We start from the raw sequence: 10748 nt of genomic DNA, 5'->3' as shown, positions 1-10748 counted from the left end.
AGTTCTAATGGTTCTAACTTAGCTTTGTTTTTGGCAGATGGTCCTGATTTGAGGACAAATCCTTTTCAACTGGGGGAGGATGATGTGATACTGAGCAACATCAAGAAAGGGGAGCTTGGACCAGAGCATGGAGCAAAGGGTCCGCTTGTAGCCGAGAGATATTGGTCTAAAAACAAAGGAGCTAAGGCTAATAAAATAAAAGAAGGCATTGGCAAGAAATCTACTCATCTATGGAACAAAGAAGATCGCTTGAGCCAGGCTGGAGAATATGGATTACAAACCACACTGGTTTTGATTCAGGCTCAAGTAGATCAACAATTGGGTAAGTGGCCCAATTGTACTCTTTTTCCCTTACCTTTGGTTTTGTCCCAATGGGTTTTCCAAAGGAAGGTTTTTAAGGAGGCAATGGTGTCTACTTCTCTCAAGGCCCAATTGTTGATTCAGGGACTTAAGCCCAAGACAAATTTCGTCCAAGGGAAGTTCAAGAGGCTGGAGAAGTGACTTGAAGAGTTATTCAAACTTTGCATTTATTTCCTTGTCATTTTCGAGTTTGCCTTGTTTTTCTACATTTCTTCTCTTTATAATCTCTTGTAATCTCTTATGAGAACTCATCTTGGATTGGATCACAAACTTTTATCAAATAAAACTCTATCTTTCTCTTATCAAACCTAGACGAAATCCTTTGTCTCTTTGAGAGTGATTCGCTGCTTGTGCAGCATCTTTATCATCTCTATTCTCTTTGTTTTTTCCTGAGAGTGAATCGCTGCTTCTGCAGCATCTTTTTCATTTCTCTTCTATCTCTTGTGATCAAATTAAACTCTAAACAGCAACCTGATCTGTTCATCTCTTCAAACAAAAGTTTATTCCGCAAACTTCTGTCTCTTATCTATCTCTTACCAAGCTTCTGAGTACCGATCCTTGGGAGGATCATATCAGTTTATGGGCATTCCATTTATAGCATAAAGAATTAAATTAATATAGCAAGTCCAACCTTTTATTGACATTCAACAAGTGTCTTTAGTTATTACCCAAGAAAATCAAATGGAAACACTAATTGAACCAAATGAATAAATAATAAACCTCTGAAATGGATTAAGTTGCATAAACAGTTTGATGTTGAATTGAACCAGAAGAGTTGGTGGATTAAACTATATTAGGCAACAAATTCAGAAGAGTGCGCACTATTAGTAAGGTTATGTTCGTTTCGCTGCCGTTGGCGATAGAGATTGTGACTAGCGACAAAAATATGTTTGTTTTTTTAGTCGTTGGCAATAATGACAGCGACTGAAAGATTTTGACATCAGTCGCTATAATCTATTGGTGATTGCTATCACCAGCGACTACAAAACGGACAAAATTTAATTTTATCGCTGCTGGTAATCACTGGTTGTTGGCGACTACAAAATAAACAGCAAAACATCTTATAATATTAAATGAAAAGTACAGTTAGAAAATGACCTCAGTGTTACATGGTATATTACAATGAATGCCATTGTATAAAAATGTATTCCACGAACAAAAAAAAAACTGAAACCAAAGAGGATCCACACCCTTTTAAAATGACCCGTTTAGAAGGACGCGGATCCTAAATCTTAGCCCATTTCTGCAATTTTTGATTTTTTTTTTATATGTAAAACGTAAATGAAACAAAATATTATACTATTAGGGATAACCTTAAATTCACAATAAATGTCAAATTTATTTGAATAGATTTGCAAGATTACGTATGCAAATGAAATCTACTTCAAATCCTATCATGATCTTTATTACTATTTATACCAATAAATATTGTTACCAAACATAAAAACACAACACGCACTATATTAGGATATACAACTGTAACAACTATCAAATATCTCATTTAATTATTTGTCCATATTCATTTAACACAATATATTCTCATAAGTTGCAGTATATATGGTATTCCTTAAACTTTGAAATAATGGAATATGCACTCATTTTTAAAATTATACAGTTAACCAATTCAATATTATCCTGTTTATCTCGCATCTCCGTATATATAGACAATTACACATACTTTACAAAAATGATGTTATTTGATATTTGGCATATCTTATTCAAAAATTTAAATGTTACGAATATTATTTTTGGCCGCCAATTTATGTACGATTTAACGGGTTAGCAATAAACCCTATAATTAATCTTATAAATACTTCTACCCCGTCTTCCAAAACACTCCGCATCAAATTTTGTTTTCATCTATGCTTTGTTTTAGTTTTGCATTTTTCGTATGTCTTCCCAATGAAACTAATCTTTTTAGCTGACGTTAAGCCCTTTAAGACTGGGTGGAAGCTTCAGGTGAAGGTGCTTCATACTTGGAAGCAATACCAAACCAAGAGTGGAGAGTCTTTGGAAATCATCAAGGCCGATGAATGGTACAATATATTATTGATCGACACTACTGTTTTAATATTTTTGATTGTTGTGTTAAAATTATTAACTTATTAATCTTGCAGGGTACCAAAATCCACGCAACTGTTAAAAAAACCTGCTGCATCGTTTTGAACATGACGGTTGTCGGTGAATGGAAGTTCATAGAGAACTTTTCATTGAATCAGGCATCAGGACAATACCGGGCTACCAAACATCAATTTAAGATGTCCTTCATAGCCTCTACCGTTGTCAGCAAAAGTTATAATCGGTCAAACAAACGTTTTTTGATTTCTCAGAGTTTGGTACAATATTGGACGATCTTACCAATACAAGTTTTTTTTGTTGGTAAGTTTGTTGACATACTTGATGTGATCTGTTCATCCCTCCTATTTTCTTTAATTATTTGATGTTATTTTTCCAAATAGATGTTATTGGACAAGTTGTAAGTGTTCGTGAGTTGGAAACAATCCCTGTTATGAATAAGGATACCAGGAAGCTCGAGTTCGATCTATGAAATACTAAGATATATATATATATAAATTTATATTTGTATCCAATTAACATCCATCTAGTTAATGTAATATGTGGTAACAGTGATGAACGTTTACCATGCACACTGTAGGGAAAGCTTGGTGAACAAGTTTATTCGGCTTGTCAGAGTGCTGGTGAAAGTGGTGTCATCCTTGTGATCCGTTTTGGAAAAATAAACATTTTCAGAGGTATATATTAATTTTGTTTACCTTGATATTTGTAAGTTTCATACAAAGTCGGTTTTTTTTTTTGTTATATATTGTAGGTGATCGTCGAATTACAAGTAGTTTTCAAACAACTAAGGTTCTGATAGATCTGAATGATCCTGATGTCATTGTCTTCAAGAATAGGTAATTTGGCTATGTATTATATATATTTCGTATCATTAATACTACAAATACAACTAATTCAAGTAAATTTTAGTTTACCTGAGAATTGCGGACGTATTACATTCTTGAATAGCAAGCCTCAACAAAGGGTTTCTTATGATGATGATAGTAATTTTGATCAGTTTCCAATGGTCACTATTTCAGAAATGCAAGACTATCTTGAGGTATATGTCATTTTTTTAACTTTGTTATGTTATTCGTCATATATTATATGATTTAGACATTTGTATTTGCATTTCATCAGGTTGGAAAATGTAAGATCATGTGCACCATTGATAACACCCGATTTTGACCACTTTTCACCATTGATTCCAAATGTTTTTTCAAAGGTTTTAATTATTTTTAGGAACTTTTATTATGATTTCCATGTATTTGTAGTTTCAAGGCTCTTTTCAGGAAACTTAGGGATATGATGGCAAAATGGAAGAAATCCACATTTTTAGCTAAGAGTCAGACCGTCAGAAGTTCAGCCTCAAATAAAGACTTTCTCACTGTCTGATCCAGCTCAAATTTGGATACAGTCAAGAGGAGACAACTAGCTTTCTATAGCACTTTACATCACAAAGATCCAACGATGCAATCAAAAGATACATGGAAAAAAAATTAACCCAATTCACCAGTCCCGCAAGACTCTCACCCGCAGTAAACACATGTTTTACCTGCCCTGGAAGACTCTCACCCCCGGTGGACCTTAGGACGAGCCACAAGGCCCAACATCAAAGCCCACTTTGCCATTTATCTTCAGAGAAGCCCTAAATGAGACCTGGAAGACTTTAGGACCTATAAATACATTGTTTAGCAGTCCTAAACGGGTGTGTGCTCCTGTAATGAGATTTTGAGCCACCAAACTCTGTTTTTCTAGGGTTGGGCTATGGAGATGGGGATTCTTCCCCAGATCCATTATTCTTTCTCCTTTCTATTTCATTAACTTTTCTGTTTCATTCTTTTGCATTCTTCTATGTCTTTTATCATTCATTGCATCATGTAGATTAGTCCCAGAGCGTCAAGTTGTTTGAAGATATCGAAAAGCATATATCGATTAGGATTTCTATTGTTCTAGACCATATTCTGGATCTAATCTCTTCTAAGTTGTTCATAAAGCATGAGAGTAGACTCATGACCTATTCTCTGAGCCTAGGATCGATCAGAGCCACGAGAGTGCTGTATCAGATCATATGTACCTAGCTTCAGAAAAACATAGTCGCTATAGGAGTCGAAAGCTACCTATAGAGAAGATGTGAGAAAACGTATTCAATGTCTAATGCATGATCTTAAGTTTAGCATGAGAGCGAGAGTTAATTGCTAGATCTATGTGATTAGTTGATTAAGGTGACGATAGTTGGTTAATCATACATATGTCTATTCTAGTTCAATGCAGATTCCCAGAAACAGATGAAGATAAATTGCCCGGAAGCTAATTGGAAATGTCATCATACATCGATTAGAGTAACCCGGAGAAGTCTAAATCGCCACCAATGAGTTTAAAAGTCTTTAGTTTGAGTCGATATGCTTTAGATGTTCTTTTAACAATTCATCCTGCATTGCATTTCTTTTGAATATTAGATTAGGTTTAGTTTAGAATCTTAACCAAAAACCCCAAAAGTTTATGAGTTTGCTTACTTCCCAGTTTGTTGTTTCTCGCAGATTAGATATCCTCCCTGTGGATCGACACCCTAAGTCTTACAACGTACATCTGTGCACTTGCAGACACCAAAGTTTTATAAATTTAAAACTTTTGGAGGACCAACGGGCTTGTTGAAAAAACAACCTTAGGCCCGCAAGCCCATCAACCATCTACGCAGTTGACATAGACTGGTCATGGTTTTACTTGGTTTGCATTAGGTGTGGTAAAAAGGTTTACAAAATTCCAAAGAAGGAGGATCAAAAAGTCTCTGAGAAGACTAAGACGCTTTATTCCTGTGAAACATGTGATGCAAAAGTGTCATTTGTCAGTGCGAGGTAAAATATTTTGCTATTTTTATTGTATTTGTATTAAATATTTAACTAACGTTTCATTGAAGTATTTTAATACAATCGTTATATATTGCTAGGTACAAATTTCATCTTTGCATTATGGACAACACCAGCAAGATCAAATATTTTCTTTTTGATTCAAATGCAAAATATATTAAATCAGGCTGCTGATGAAATCCTGAAAGGGAAGTTCGAGGAGGTATTGATTGTAAATTTTAATCTATAATACAATTTTAGGTATTGCATTAAGACTTCGTTTGTTTAAAATATTCATTATGTTTTAAAGTTAGATACAAGATCCAGTTGTCGTTCCTGATGCACTGCAAAACTTGGTTGGGAAGATCTTTCAGTTTCTAATTTGTGTTGAGAAAGAAAATCTCTATGGCTGTAGTAATACATACAAGTTTTGCAGGTTTGGAAAGGAAATGATGCTTTGTCAGCTGATGAGGTCTGAAGAGATTGGTGATCAAAGTTTGCTCATGTCTGGTAATCAGGTATAATTTATAAAAATTAAACTTGGGCTGCGTATAATATTCTGTATATATTTATACTATATTTTGTATCTTTAAACCTGGTAGGTGTAGCTGATAAACACGCTGAGTCAAGAGCATTCTGATGAGGTTAATGGACATATCAATACTCCTTTATCCAAGCGTGAGCGAGATGATAGTAAAGAGTCATTCAAGTCATCTTGCTCTTCAAAGAAGTCTTGCAATATTTCTGATATGATCGTGACCAGCTCAGAGGAGGAGAAACCAGAGGTAGCTGGCAGGATCACTCGTTCCAGAGCTAGAGAGATGGCTAAGGAGGCTCACGCACTCATTGCCGCAGAGGACATCGATCAACTGGAGGCTGGAGCTCACATCTTCAACATCTCTATCTTGAGGAATGAAGAACCCAGTAACAATGACTAGGTAACTTAGGTGATGATTCTGTACTCTTTTCCTTGGTGAGGATTTTGGAAGGCAAGGAGGTTCTTCTCCAAGGTTTTTAACGAGGCAGAAATCATTGCTACGTCGAGTTACTTAGAAGTTGTTACTAATGGGTAATAATGTGCAAAGTCACAATGACTTGTGCACTAGTGTTTAGGCGCACCACTTAGGTTTAGAAGGGACGCCTCGCTGTTTTATTTTAAATCAAACTTCCTGTTGTTTCTTTTTATTTAAACTTCATGTAGTTTTGTTTCTTTAGGGCTGCGATTTCTCTAAGTCTATATAATAGAGAAATCGCCTAAGTCATTGGGCAGCTTGGAATTTTTAACGTAAAAAGAGAACAGCATCGTTTTCCTTGATTCCTTGACTCAAAAGTTCATTAAATTCGATTTTCTTACAAGTGTTTCATACAAGAAAATCTTCAACCTATCATCTCATCGATCTTCCCATCCTCTACTCTCACGATCGTCCCTTATCCATCGGCCATACTCTCGCGAATCCATCACCCCCTGATCGTTTTCGGATCCGATCTCTACACGCCCATCTCGCATCATCAATCCGAGCCAATCACCTCCATCGCCACTCATTGTCTCGCTCATTAAACCACCATCGCAAATCCGTCGAGTCATCATCGCGTCACCACCACCACCTTATCACCTCGTTGTTTCGTTTTGGTCAATATATCGCCACCTCTGTTGCCTTTTCTTCAGAGTTGATCACCTAGGATCGTATCACGTGGTATCAGAGCCAACTCTGAACCAAAGGCTGAGCGAACTCTAAGCTTAATCTCTGTGCTTTGAAATTTTTGATTCTAAACCTAGATTAGCTGGTGTCGATCTCTGCTTTCATCGTTTGAATTCTTGTTAGGTCGATTCTTATTGTTTCATGTCTAGGGTTTATTTCGTTATCGTCTTCGTTAGGTCTATTAGTAGTTTTGAGGATTCGAGTCTTAATCATTGATAACACTGGATTTTGACCATTTTTATGGATCATTTTAATATCTTTTACAGGTGTTTTTACTCCATTTTCAATTGTTTTCAAAGGATTTCTATGTTTCCGGATTTTAAATGACTTTTCAGGTAATTTGGGATAAAGAGGCACAAAATGGAACAAAAAGACTCTTTTGGATAAATGCCGACCGTCAGAACTCTGATGGAGAAATGAAGACCTTCTCACCGTCTAATCACCCTCAAAATTGGATAACTTATAGAAGAATCAACCAGCTTTCAAATGCACTTGGTTTGGAGACATTCCAATGGTTGGATCTCAAGATATTCCATTAGCCCCGGAGCCACTCGAAGTCGGTCAGCAACTCACGCGACCGCGGCCAACAAGCTATTTGCCGCGGTCAGAAGCTTCCCGACCGCGGCCAACAAGCCAATTGCCGCGGTCACAACACTGTCGACCGCGGCAATCAATCTCCGAGTTAAAGCCCACATATCTGAAGCCCAAAGTCATTCTCAGCCTCAATTCCGGAACCCTAGAGACCATGGAGTATTGGAGACTATAAATACATGTCATTTAGGTCGTTTTTAGAGAGGACCCTTCATACTTTACAGAAACCCTTTTTCTTTAGCCGTTTTTATGAGATTTTTGTAGAAGATTGTTCAAGTCCGAGTTCTTCAATAGAGAAGCTTTCTTTATCTCTTTTTTTTACTGTTTTTCATTACTTTTATTAAAACCAATGATGATGTCGAACTCAGCCATGTCTGAGTAGATCCCGAGTTGGGCTTAGGGTTCCCGAAAGGGGCTCTCATAATCGATTAAGACATCTAGGTTTATGGATCTGGAATTTCGACCTGTTCTCTGTTTATTCTTGTTCTTATTGCATGTATGCTTGATTGATCACCTAGTATCTGATCTAGATAGTTAGTGTTGCGAAAGTTTTCATTAAGTATCAGCCCTAGAATGAAACAGGCGATTTTTCCGTAGGAGTGGAAACCTACCTGCGGCGAGATCGTGAGTATTGACGAGTCTTGTGCAGCTCTTGCATTCTCTCCCTTCCAGGGCCAGAGTGGAAACCTACTGGTCAGGGTTGCGAGAAACAGTTGGTTATGATCAGGATAGTGACGTAGTCATACCGCCGTACTCTAGCTCTAGAACCCATATATCGTTATCTGTCAATCCCAATCTATCTACCTTAGTGTTAAAACCGATTATGATCCCTTAGAGTTCCCAAAAGCTCAGCGTTTTTAGCCTTAGTTTACAATTCCATCGATTTTTACTTGCTTTCTTAGACCTGCATTTCAATTTCCTTAGTTCATTATTTACTTGCTTTATTTACCTTTCATGCGATATCTTACTTGCCTTATTAGTCTTTCATTCGATATTTCTTATTCTAATTGCATTCCATTCGATTTTCTTACCTGCTTTTTAGGATAGATTTATTTACTTTCTTTTGTTTTAGTTTAATTCGCAAGAAAAACAACCAACCTTTAAAACCAATTTAGTCTAGACATAAAGTTAAAAACCGTAGAAGAATACCAGGCACACAAATCTCTGTGGATTCGATCCCTAAATACTACAACTGATTAGCTGTGCACTTGCGGCTTTCATTTGTTTTGTAAAGGGTAAAACTTGTTCCCTCACGTAGTTGACACGAACACATCAAGTTTTTGGCGCCGTTGCCGGGGATTTGTTTCACTGCCTTTTGCTATTTTTCTTGTTTTAACTTCTGTTCTAGACACCTGATCTCTAGTTCTTTCTTAAAGTTTTTCTGAACTATCTTTCCCTTCTTTTGTTTTTCTCTGAATTGCATGAATACCAGGCGTAGACCTGCAGGACACATTCCAATTCTCGACGAGATAGACAGACACGAAAGAGAACTTCGAAGACTTAGACGAAGGCAAGGAATGGCCAACGACGACCAGCCTGGAGATCCTATTAATCGAAATTTAAATATGGACCAAGACGGGTCCGAACATGGAGAAAACGAAGAGAATGATCACGTAGAAGATCATCATGCTCGACAAGATGGAGAGGAGGATGAGGCTCCTCCAAGAAACCACCAGAACTGAGAGAGAGAAGGACGTGAAGACCTTGTTCCACCCATCAATGCAGCCGATGGTGACCACCCAGCAATGCAGCCGAATGAACGCATCACCGCCCCATTCCGCCAGCAAATCAACACCGAAGACAAGCCAGGAATCATCGCATAGCTGATTTTGATGCACCTACTCAAAATTTTCAGAATCGATCTGCGATTCAAGTACCATTTCCAAACCGGAATGAGTTTAAAGTCAAGCCTCAAATCATCTCATTGGTGAAGCAAAACCAGTTCCATGGAGTTCCTTCTGAGCACCCAATGGACCATATCGAGCTTTTTGAAGAAATTTGCAGCATGATGAGAACAAACCAAGTTTCACCTGACTATTTAAAGTGTAAGTTGTTCCCTTTTTCATTAGCAGATAAAGCTCACCGTTGGTTGGAGTCTTTGCCTGCAGGATCGATTACCAATTGGGAAGAATGTAGAACTGCTTTCCTAAACCACTTCTACACTAAGTCAAGGTCGAACAATTTGAGAACGAAGATCTCAACCTTTCAACAAGGGCCAACTGAATCTTTCTATGAAGCTTGGGAACGTTTTAAGGAGTATGAACGTGATTGCCCTCACCATGGATTTTATGGATCAAGCCTGCTGAGCACATTTTACCGAGGTTTGCAACGAAAATACAAACTTTCACTTGATACAGCTAGCAATGGAGATTTTGGACAAAAGACGATAACCCAAGGAAGAGCTCTCATCGAAAATTTGGCTCAAGCCAATAGCAATGATTGTCCTGAATACGATCGATCGATGAAGCAAGCCGGAACAGACAACAAGGAGATAACTGAGTTGAAGAACATGGTGAGCCAGCTTCTGAAGAGCAACAATCGCCCAATCCATGCTTGTGAAACCAACAATGGCGCAGAAGATGAAGGACCTAGTGATATCGATCACATTAATCAAGCATTTCAAGAAGAAGAAGATGTGAACTACGTAGGAGCCCTGGTGCCATACCAAAATCGCTCCAACAACAACTTCAACAACAACTTCCGGAATGCAAATTACAACAATCTCTCTTACCGTAATCCAAATGTGGAGAATCCTCAAGATCAGTACTACCCACCTCAGCAAAAATCCTTCCAAAAAGAGTTTCAAGGTGGAAACTTTGGAGGAATAGTGTCAACCGCGGCAACCATATAACTATCAAGGTACGGGTTTTAATAATCAATTTGTACAACAGCAGGGAGTCACGACAAATCAGCTAGCTTCACAAATCGGTAGACTTGAATAGTCAATCCAACAGCTCGTTATGACGAACGAAAAAACATCTAAAGACGTGAACGTGAAAGTGGACTGCATGTACAATGATCTGAATGGTAAGTTTGAATCTTTATCTTCGCACGTAAAAAAGTTAGATGTGCAAGTCGCCCAAACAGCCGACTCTATGAAGAGGCAAAGTGGAGTTCTTCCAGGAAGAGTTGAAGATAACCCTAAGAAGTTTTGCAACGCCATAACCACATTGCCCGAAGAAGAGGCCGGAAC

The 10748-nt window shown here is 37.7% G+C and overlaps 1 non-coding gene across 1 annotated transcript; it reads right to left on the bottom strand.

The window, feature by feature from the left end:
* Positions 1-9734: 9734 nt before the first annotated feature.
* LOC112087302 lies at positions 9735-9841 on the bottom strand. Its single transcript, XR_002900016.1, has one exon. It is a non-coding gene; the product is annotated as a small nucleolar RNA R71 (small nucleolar RNA).
* Between the last annotated feature and the right edge of the window lie 907 nt (positions 9842-10748).

Source organism: Eutrema salsugineum, unplaced genomic scaffold, assembly GCF_000478725.1.
Source record: "Eutrema salsugineum unplaced genomic scaffold, Eutsalg1_0 scaffold_9, whole genome shotgun sequence".
In the NCBI taxonomy this organism is placed as follows: domain Eukaryota; kingdom Viridiplantae; phylum Streptophyta; class Magnoliopsida; order Brassicales; family Brassicaceae; genus Eutrema; species Eutrema salsugineum.
The sequence above is the reverse complement of the archived record's forward strand: the minus strand, read 5'-3'. Positions and strand labels throughout refer to the sequence as shown.